This window comes from Cryptomeria japonica, unplaced genomic scaffold (genome assembly GCF_030272615.1).
Source record: "Cryptomeria japonica unplaced genomic scaffold, Sugi_1.0 HiC_scaffold_1799, whole genome shotgun sequence".
Taxonomy (NCBI): Eukaryota; Viridiplantae; Streptophyta; class Pinopsida; order Cupressales; family Cupressaceae; genus Cryptomeria; species Cryptomeria japonica.
Window position 1 is genome coordinate 10,284 of NW_026730085.1, and position 9,219 is coordinate 19,502.

Below are 9,219 nucleotides of genomic sequence, written 5' to 3' on the forward strand. Positions count from 1 at the left end.
TTTTTAGTTTTTCGCCGGGCGTCGCAATGCTATTTGAATAAACCTTTTGCCCGTTTGCGTTCTCGTCGGGGCCGGGCCGGGCCGGGGTGCGCTGCCCGCACTACCGCGCGCGCGGGGGCGACACCGAGCGCGCACCCGAGGCGCCCCGAGCACACAGGCCACGGTGCAACCCGGGCGTTGTGCGCGCACCCCGGTGCGCCCGAGGTGCTGCGCGCGCACCCAGGTGAAATCGGTGTGCACCTCGGCCAGTGCGCGCTCGGTCGAGTCGCGCACGTTGGCCAAGGTGCACGGTGATGTTTCTTACTCTAAGGTTCCGCACCAGACGCCCGGGACAGGTGAGCGAAGCTGGGCGGGGCCGGGTGCGCGGCCGGGGCAGGTGCACGCAGCTGGAGAGAGCTTTGGAGCACACTTCGGAGCGCACCAATGATGCGCTCCATTCAAAAGTTTCCTGAAAAGGCAAAAAAAGTTGAGATTATAGAATTTCCCACTTGAGAGATTGTAAAAAAAAAAAATTTAAAATGAAGGAAACGCGGGTGCCAAGGTGTGCGCAGCCCAGCCAAGGTGTGCGCACCAAGGCGCCCACCCTGGCGAAGGTGCACGCAAGGTGCGCACCCGAGGCAAACCGGACAATTAACCCAACTTTCGACTTCGCGCGCACCTTGGAGCGCACTTCGGAGCGCTCCTTGGTGCGCACCAATCTTGGGCACCTCGGAGTGCACCATGGCGCCCACCAAGGTGCGCACCCGGGGCAAACCGAGCTCCGACTTCGTGCGCACCTTGGAGCGCACGAAAGGTGCGCACCATGGCGCCCACCAAGGTGCGCAGCCCAGCCAAGGCGTGCGCATCAAGGTGCGCACCCTGGCGAAGGTGCGCACCCGGGGCAAACCGAGCTCCGACTTCGTGCGCACCTTGGAGCGCACAAAAGGTGCGCAACCCAGCCAAGGTGTGCGCACCCCGGTCAAACCGAGCTCCGAATCGTGCGCACCAGAGGTGCACGCCATCGTGCGCACCTTGGAGCACACTTCGGAGCCCTCCTTGGTGCGCGCCGATGTTGCGCACCTCGGAGCGCACCCGGGGAAAACAATGCAATTAACCCGACTTTCGACTTCGTGGGCACCTCGGAGCGCTCTCGGGTTCGCACCTCGGAGCACACCGAGGTGCCCACCCTGGCGAAGGTGCACGCGAGGTGCGCACCCGGGGCAAACCGGGCTCCGACTTCGTGCACGCCGCACCTTGGAGCACACTTCGGAGCGCTCCTTGGTGCGCACCAGGGCGCGCAACCCAGCCGAGGTGCCCACCCCGGCGAAGGTGCACGCGAGGTGCGCACCCGGGGCAAACCGGGCTCCGACTTCGTGCACGCCATGGTGCCCACCGCGGCGAAGGTGCACGCGAGGTGCGCACCCGGGGCAAACCGGGCTCCGACTTCGTGCACGCCGCACCTTGGAGCACACTTCGGAGCGCTCCTTGGTGCGCACCATGGTGCCCACCAGGGCGCGCAACCCCGCCGAAGGTGCACGCGAGGTGCGCACCCGGGGCAAACCGGGCTCCGACTTCGTGCACGCCGCACCTTGGAGCACACTTCGGAGCGCTCCTTGGTGCGCACCATGGTGCCCACCAGGGCGCGCAACCCCGCCGAAGGTGCACGCGAGGTGCGCACCCGGGGCAAACCGGGCTCCGACTTCGTGCACGCCATGGTGCGCACCGCGGCGAAGGTGCGCACCCGGGGCAAACCGGGCTCCGACTTCGTGCACGCCGCACCTTGGAGCACACTTCGGAGCGCTCCTTGGTGCGCACCAGGGCGCGCAACCCAGCCGAGGTGCCCACCCCGGCGAAGGTGCACGCGAGGTGCGTACCCGGGGCAAACCGGGCTCCGACTTCGTGCACGCCGCACCTTGGAGCACACTTCGGAGCGCTCCTTGGTGCGCACCATGGTGCCCACCAGGCCGCGCAACCCAGCCAAGGTGTGCGCACCAAGGTGCACGCGAGGTGCGCACCCGGGGCAAACCGGGGTCCGACTTCGTGCACGCCGCACCTTGGAGCACACATCGGGGCGCTCCCGGGTTCGCACCGGCGTTGCGCACCGTGGTGGGCACCTCGGAGCACACCAAGGTGGGCAGCGAGGTGCGCACCTTTGATGCGATGCCTTCACTAATTTCCATAAAAGGCAAAAAAAAAACGAGATTTTAAAATTTCCGTTTTGAAAGATAGTGAGAAAAAGGGAATGCTGGTGCCATCTTGAGCCCGCCCTGGTGCGCAGCCCAGCCAAGGTGTGCGCACCAAGGTGCCCACCCTGGCGAAGGTGCGCGCCCGGGCAATTAACCCAACTTCCAACTTCGCGCGCGCCAGGGTGGGAGCGCACCCAACAACCGGGCCTGGGAAGAGCCAATGCGAGAAACCCCACCAAACGCTCTGACAAAAAAAGAGGGGGCGCTCCAGTAACCCCGCTTCGGAGCGCACCCTGGGCAAACCCAGCCAAGGTGCCCACCCCGGCCAAGGTGCAGGCGAGGTGCGCACCCGGGGCAAACCGGGCTCCGACAACGTGCACGCCGCACCTTGGAGCACACTTCGTAGCGCTCCCGGGTGCGCACCTCAGAGCACACCAAGGTGGGCAGCGAGGTGCGCACCTTTGATGCGCTGCCTTCACTAATTTCCAGAAAAGGCAAAAAAAAAAGGAGATTTTAAAATTTCCGTTTTGAAAGATAGTGAAAAAAACGGAACGCGCGTGCCATCTTGAGCCCGCCCTGGTGCGCAGCCCAGGTAAGGTGCCCACCCTGGCAAAGGTGCGCACCCGGGCAATTAACCCTACTTCCGACTTCGTGCGCGCCAGGGTGGCAACCGGGCCTCGGAAGAGCCAATGCGAGAAACCCCACCAAACGCTCCGACAAAAAAAGAGGCGGCGCTCCAATAACCCCGCTTCGGAGCGCAGCCGGGGCAAACCCAGCCAAGGTGCCCACCCCGACGAAGGTGCACGCGAGGTGCGCACCCGGGGCAAACCGGGCTCCGACAACGTGCACGCAGCACCTTGGAGCACACTTCGAAGCACTCCCGGGTGCCCACCGGCGTTGCGCACCGTGGTGGGCAGCGAGGTGCGCACCTTTGATGCGCTGCCTTCACTAATTTCCAGAAAAAGGCAAAAAAAAATGAGATTTTAAAATTTCCGTTTTGAAAGATAGTGAAAAAAAAGGAACGCGGGTGCCATCTTGAGCCCGCCCTGGTGCGCAGCCCAGGCAAGGCATGCGCACCAAGGTGCCCACCCGAGGTGCACACCCGGGGCAAACCGGGCTCCGACTTCGTGCAGGCCGCACCTTGGAGCACACTTCGGAGCGCTCCTTGGTGCGCACCATGGTGCCCACCAGGGCGCGCAACCCAGCCAAGGTCTGCACACCAAGGTGCCCACCCCGGCGAAGGTGCACGCGAGGTGCGCACCCGGGGCAAACCGGGCTCCGACTTCGTGCACGCCATGGTGCCCACCGCGGCGAAGGTGCACGCGAGGTGCGCACCCGGGGCAAACCGGGCTCCGACTTCGTGCACGCCGCACCTTGGAGCACACTTCGGAGCGCTCCTTGGTGCGCACCATGGTGCCCACCAGGGCGCGCAACCCAGCCAAGGTGTGCGCACCAAGGTGCACGCGAGGTGCGCACCCGGGGCAAACCGGGGTCCGACTTCGTGCACGCCGCACCTTGGAGCACACATCGGAGCGCTCCCAGGTTCGCACCAGCGTTGCGCACCTTTGATGCGCTGCCTTCACTAATTTCCAGAAAAGGCAAAAAAAAACGATATTTTAAAATTTCCGTTCTGAAAGATAGTGAAAAAAACGGAACGCGGGTGCCATCTTGAGCCCTTCCTGGTGCGCAGCCCAGGCAAGTTGTGCGCACCAAGGTGCCCACCCTGGCGGAGGTGCGCGCCCGGGGCAAACCGGGCTCCGACTTCGTGCACTGCATGGTGCCCACCAAGGCGCGCAACCCAGCCAAGGTGCCCACCGCAGCGAAGGTGCACGCGAGGTGCACACCCGGGGCAAACCGGGCTCCGACTTCGTGCACGCCGCACCTTGGAGCACACTTCAGAGCGCTCCTTGGTGCGCACCAGGGCGCGCAACCCAGCCGAGGTGCCCACCCCGGCGAAGGTGCACGCGAGGTGCGCACCCGGGGCAAACCGGGCTCCGACTTCGTGCACGCCATGGTGCCCACCGCGGCGAAGGTGCGCACCCGGGGCAAACCGGGCTCCTACTTCGTGCACGCCGCACCTTGGAGCACACTTCGGAGCGCTCCTTGGTGCGCACCATGGTGCCCACCAGGCCGCGCAACCCAGCCAAGGTGTGCGCACCAAGGTGCACGCGAGGTGCGCACCCGGGGCAAACCGGGGTCCGACTTCGTGCACGCCGCACCTTGGAGCACACATCGGGGCGCTCCCGGGTTCGCACCGGCGTTGCGCACCGTGGTGGGCACCTCGGAGCACACCAAGGTGGGCAGCGAGGTGCGCACCTTTGATGCGATGCCTTCACTAATTTCCATAAAAGGCAAAAAAAAAACGAGATTTTAAAATTTCCGTTTTGAAAGATAGTGAGAAAAAGGGAATGCTGGTGCCATCTTGAGCCCGCCCTGGTGCGCAGCCCAGCCAAGGTTTGCGCACCAAGGTGCCCACCCTGGCGAAGGTGCGCGCCCGGGCAATTAACCCAACTTCCAACTTCGCGCGCGCCAGGGTGGGAGCGCACCCAACAACCGGGCCTGGGAAGAGCCAATGCGAGAAACCCCACCAAACTCTCTGACAAAAAAAGAGGGGGCGCTCCAGTAACCCCGCTTCGGAGCGCACCCTGGGCAAACCCAGCCAAGGTGCCCACCCCGGCCAAGGTGCAGGCGAGGTGCGCACCCGGGGCAAACCGGGCTCCGACAACGTGCACGCCGCACCTTGGAGCACACTTCGTAGCGCTCCCGGGTGCGCACCTCAGAGCACACCAAGGTGGGCAGCGAGGTGCGCACCTTTGATGCGCTGCCTTCACTAATTTCCAGAAAAGGCAAAAAAAAAAGGAGATTTTAAAATTTCCGTTTTGAAAGATAGTGAAAAAAACGGAACGCGCGTGCCATCTTGAGCCCGCCCTGGTGCGCAGCCCAGGTAAGGTGCCACCCTGGCAAAGGTGCGCACCCGGGCAATTAACCCTACTTCCGACTTCGTGCGCGCCAGGGTGGCAACCGGGCCTCGGAAGAGCCAATGCGAGAAACCCCACCAAACGCTCCGACAAAAAAAGAGGCGGCGCTCCAATAACCCCGCTTCGGAGCGCAGCCGGGGCAAACCAAGCCAAGGTGCCCACCCCGACGAAGGTGCACGCGAGGTGCGCACCCGGGGCAAACCGGGCTCCGACAACGTGCACGCAACACCTTGGAGCACACTTCGAAGCACTCCCGGGTGCCCACCGGCGTTGCGCACCGTGGTGGGCAGCGAGGTGCGCACCTTTGATGCGCTGCCTTCACTAATTTCCAGAAAAAGGCAAAAAAAAATGAGATTTTAAAATTTCCGTTTTGAAAGATAGTGAAAAAAAAGGAACGCGGGTGCCATCTTGAGCCCGCCCTGGTGCGCAGCCCAGGCAAGGCATGCGCACCAAGGTGCCCACCCGAGGTGCACACCCGGGGCAAACCGGGCTCCGACTTCGTGCAGGCCGCACCTTGGAGCACACTTCGGAGCGCTCCTTGGTGCGCACCATGGTGCCCACCAGGGCGCACCCGGGGCAAACCGGGCTCCGACTTTGTGCACGCCGCACCTTGGAGCACACATCGGAGCGCTCCCAGGTTCGCACCAGCGTTGCGCACCTTTGATGCGCTGCCTTCACTAATTTCCAGAAAAGGCAAAAAAAAACGATATTTTAAAATTTCCGTTCTGAAAGATAGTGAAAAAAACGGAACGCGGGTGCCATCTTGAGCCCTTCCTGGTGCGCAGCCCAGGCAAGTTGTGCGCACCAAGGTGCCCACCCTGGCGGAGGTGCGCGCCCGGGGCAAACCGGGCTCCGACTTCGTGCACTGCATGGTGCCCACCAAGGCGCGCAACCCAGCCAAGGTGCCCACCGCAGCGAAGGTGCACGCGAGGTGCGCACCCGAGGTGCACACCCGGGGCAAACCGGGCTCCGACTTCGTGCACGCCGCACCTTGGAGCACACTTCAGAGCGCTCCTTGGTACGCACCAGGGCGCGCAACCCAGCCAAGGTGCTCACCCCGGCGAAGGTGCACGCGAGGTGCGCACCCGGGGCAAACCGGGCTCGGACTTCGTGCACGCCGCACCTTGGAGCACACATCGGAGCGCTCCCGGGTTCGCACCAGCATTGCGCACCTTTGATGCGCTGCCTTCACTAATTTCCAGAAAAGGCAAAAAAAAGAAAAAAATGAGATTTTAAAATTTCCGTTTTGAAAGATAGTGAAAAAAACGGAACGCGGGTGCCATCTTGAGCCCGCCCTGGTGTGCAGCCCAGGCAAGTTGTGCGCACCAAGGCACCCACCCTGGCCAAGGTGGGTCACGGGGTGGGTCCTAGGGTGGGTAACGGGGTGGGTACTAAGGTGCGTGCCAAGGTGGGTCATAGGGTGGGTGCCAAGGTGGGCACCAGGGTGGGTGTGCACCAACCCTAGCCAGGGTAGGTCACGGGGTGGTTGTCGGGGTGGGCGTCAAGGAGCCAAGATGGGTGGCAAGTAGCCAAGTTGCGTGCCAAGGTGGGTGTCGGGGTGGGTGCCAAGGATCCAAGGTGGGTGCCAAGGAACCAAGGTGGGTGTCTGGGTGGGTGCCGAGGTGGGAGCCAGGGTGGGTCCCAAGGTGAGTGCAAAGGTGGGTGCCAGGGTCAAGGTGAGTGCCAATGTGGGTTCCAAGGTGCCAGGGTCAGGGTGAGTGCCAATGTGGGTTCAAAGGTGCTAAGTTGGGTGCGAGGTTGGGTGCGAGGGTGGGTGGGTGCCAAGGTGTGCTAGGTGGAAGCCCGGGTGGGTCGGCATCCCATGGGTGTCGAGTTGGGTGCCTGATGGGTGCTTCTTGTCAAGTTTTAGTCGCCGGGACTCATTTCGAGCCTTAGAGGTCGTTTCTTGTCCGGTTGCCCTGTCTTCGACCTGGGAACCCAATTTTGGTCCTCGGGTCCCATTTTTTTTTGTCTCGCATCCCACTTTTGGCCTGTGGCCTTTTCGGGGTCGATTCTCGTTTTGGGCATCAGAGCATGTTTCTTCTCCTAAAACCCAATATTTGTTTATTAAGTCTCGGAACACATTTTTGTTCTCGTGGACCCATCATGGGTCTTGGAACGCATTTGTGGTCCTTGGGTCCCATTTTGCATCCCGAAACTTGTGTTTTGGTGCTTGATCCCTATTTTGGGTGCCCACCTTGCACCAAGTGCGCACCCGGGGCAAACCGAGCGCCTTGGTGCACCGGGGCAAGATCGAGCGTGCACCCGAGGCGCCCCGAACATGCACCAAGGTGCACTCGGCCCACATGTGAGCGCAGGTCGTTGCGCCCGAGGTGGTGTGTGGGCACCGCGTTGCAGACGGGACACTGCACGCACACGACGCCCCCTCCAGGTGCACGCACGTAGGCCGGGCCGGGTGCACACCCGACGCCCTAGCAAGGTGCGCGCACCCGGGCAGGGCTCACACTTGGCGAACGGGGCGCACTTCGCGAGGGAGGGTGTGCACCTCGACGGGGGTGGGTGGCCGGGGTGGATTCGCACGTGGGTCGCGGTTTGCTAAGTACACACTGCGACAAGCTCATAACGGGTGCGATCATACCAGCGTTAGTGCACCGGATCCCATCAGAACTCCGCAGTTAAGCGCGCTTGGGCCGGAGTAGTACTGGGATGGGTGACCTCCCGGGAAGTCCCGGTGTTGCACCCTTTTTTAGTTTTTCGCCGGGCGTCGCAATGCTATTTGAATAAACCTTTTGCCCGTTTGCGTTCTCGTCGGGGCCGGGCCGGGCCGGGGTGCGCTGCCCGCACTACCGCGCGCGCGGGGGCGACACCGAGCGCGCACCCGAGGCGCCCCGAGCACACAGGCCACGGTGCAACCCGGGCGTTGTGCGCGCACCCCGGTGCGCCCGAGGTGCTGCGCGCGCACCCAGGTGAAATCGGTGTGCACCTCGGCCAGTGCGCGCTCGGTCGAGTCGCGCACGTTGGCCAAGGTGCACGGTGATGTTTCTTACTCTAAGGTTCCGCACCAGACGCCCGGGACAGGTGAGCGAAGCTGGGCGGGGCCGGGTGCGCGGCCGGGGCAGGTGCACGCAGCTGGAGAGAGCTTTGGAGCACACTTCGGAGCGCACCAATGATGCGCTCCATTCAAAAGTTTCCTGAAAAGGCAAAAAAAGTTGAGATTATAGAATTTCCCACTTGAGAGATTGTAAAAAAAAAAAATTTAAAATGAAGGAAACGCGGGTGCCAAGGTGTGCGCAGCCCAGCCAAGGTGTGCGCACCAAGGCGCCCACCCTGGCGAAGGTGCACGCAAGGTGCGCACCCGAGGCAAACCGGACAATTAACCCAACTTTCGACTTCGCGCGCACCTTGGAGCGCACTTCGGAGCGCTCCTTGGTGCGCACCAATCTTGGGCACCTCGGAGTGCACCATGGCGCCCACCAAGGTGCGCACCCGGGGCAAACCGAGCTCCGACTTCGTGCGCACCTTGGAGCGCACGAAAGGTGCGCACCATGGCGCCCACCAAGGTGCGCAGCCCAGCCAAGGCGTGCGCATCAAGGTGCGCACCCTGGCGAAGGTGCGCACCCGGGGCAAACCGAGCTCCGACTTCGTGCGCACCTTGGAGCGCACAAAAGGTGCGCAACCCAGCCAAGGTGTGCGCACCCCGGTCAAACCGAGCTCCGAATCGTGCGCACCAGAGGTGCACGCCATCGTGCGCACCTTGGAGCACACTTCGGAGCCCTCCTTGGTGCGCGCCGATGTTGCGCACCTCGGAGCGCACCCGGGGAAAACAATGCAATTAACCCGACTTTCGACTTCGTGGGCACCTCGGAGCGCTCTCGGGTTCGCACCTCGGAGCACACCGAGGTGCCCACCCTGGCGAAGGTGCACGCGAGGTGCGCACCCGGGGCAAACCGGGCTCCGACTTCGTGCACGCCGCACCTTGGAGCACACTTCGGAGCGCTCCTTGGTGCGCACCAGGGCGCGCAACCCAGCCGAGGTGCCCACCCCGGCGAAGGTGCACGCGAGGTGCGCACCCGGGGCAAACCGGGCTCCGACTTCGTGCACGCCATGGTGCCCAC

General features: G+C 63.2%; 1 non-coding gene across 1 annotated transcript; it reads left to right on the top strand.

Moving 5' to 3' along the window:
* Positions 1-7,728: 7,728 nt before the first annotated feature.
* LOC131873461 (5S ribosomal RNA) lies at positions 7,729-7,847 on the top strand. The gene has a single exon (XR_009371405.1). It is a non-coding gene; the product is annotated as a 5S ribosomal RNA (ribosomal RNA).
* The last annotated feature ends 1,372 nt before the right edge of the window (positions 7,848-9,219 follow it).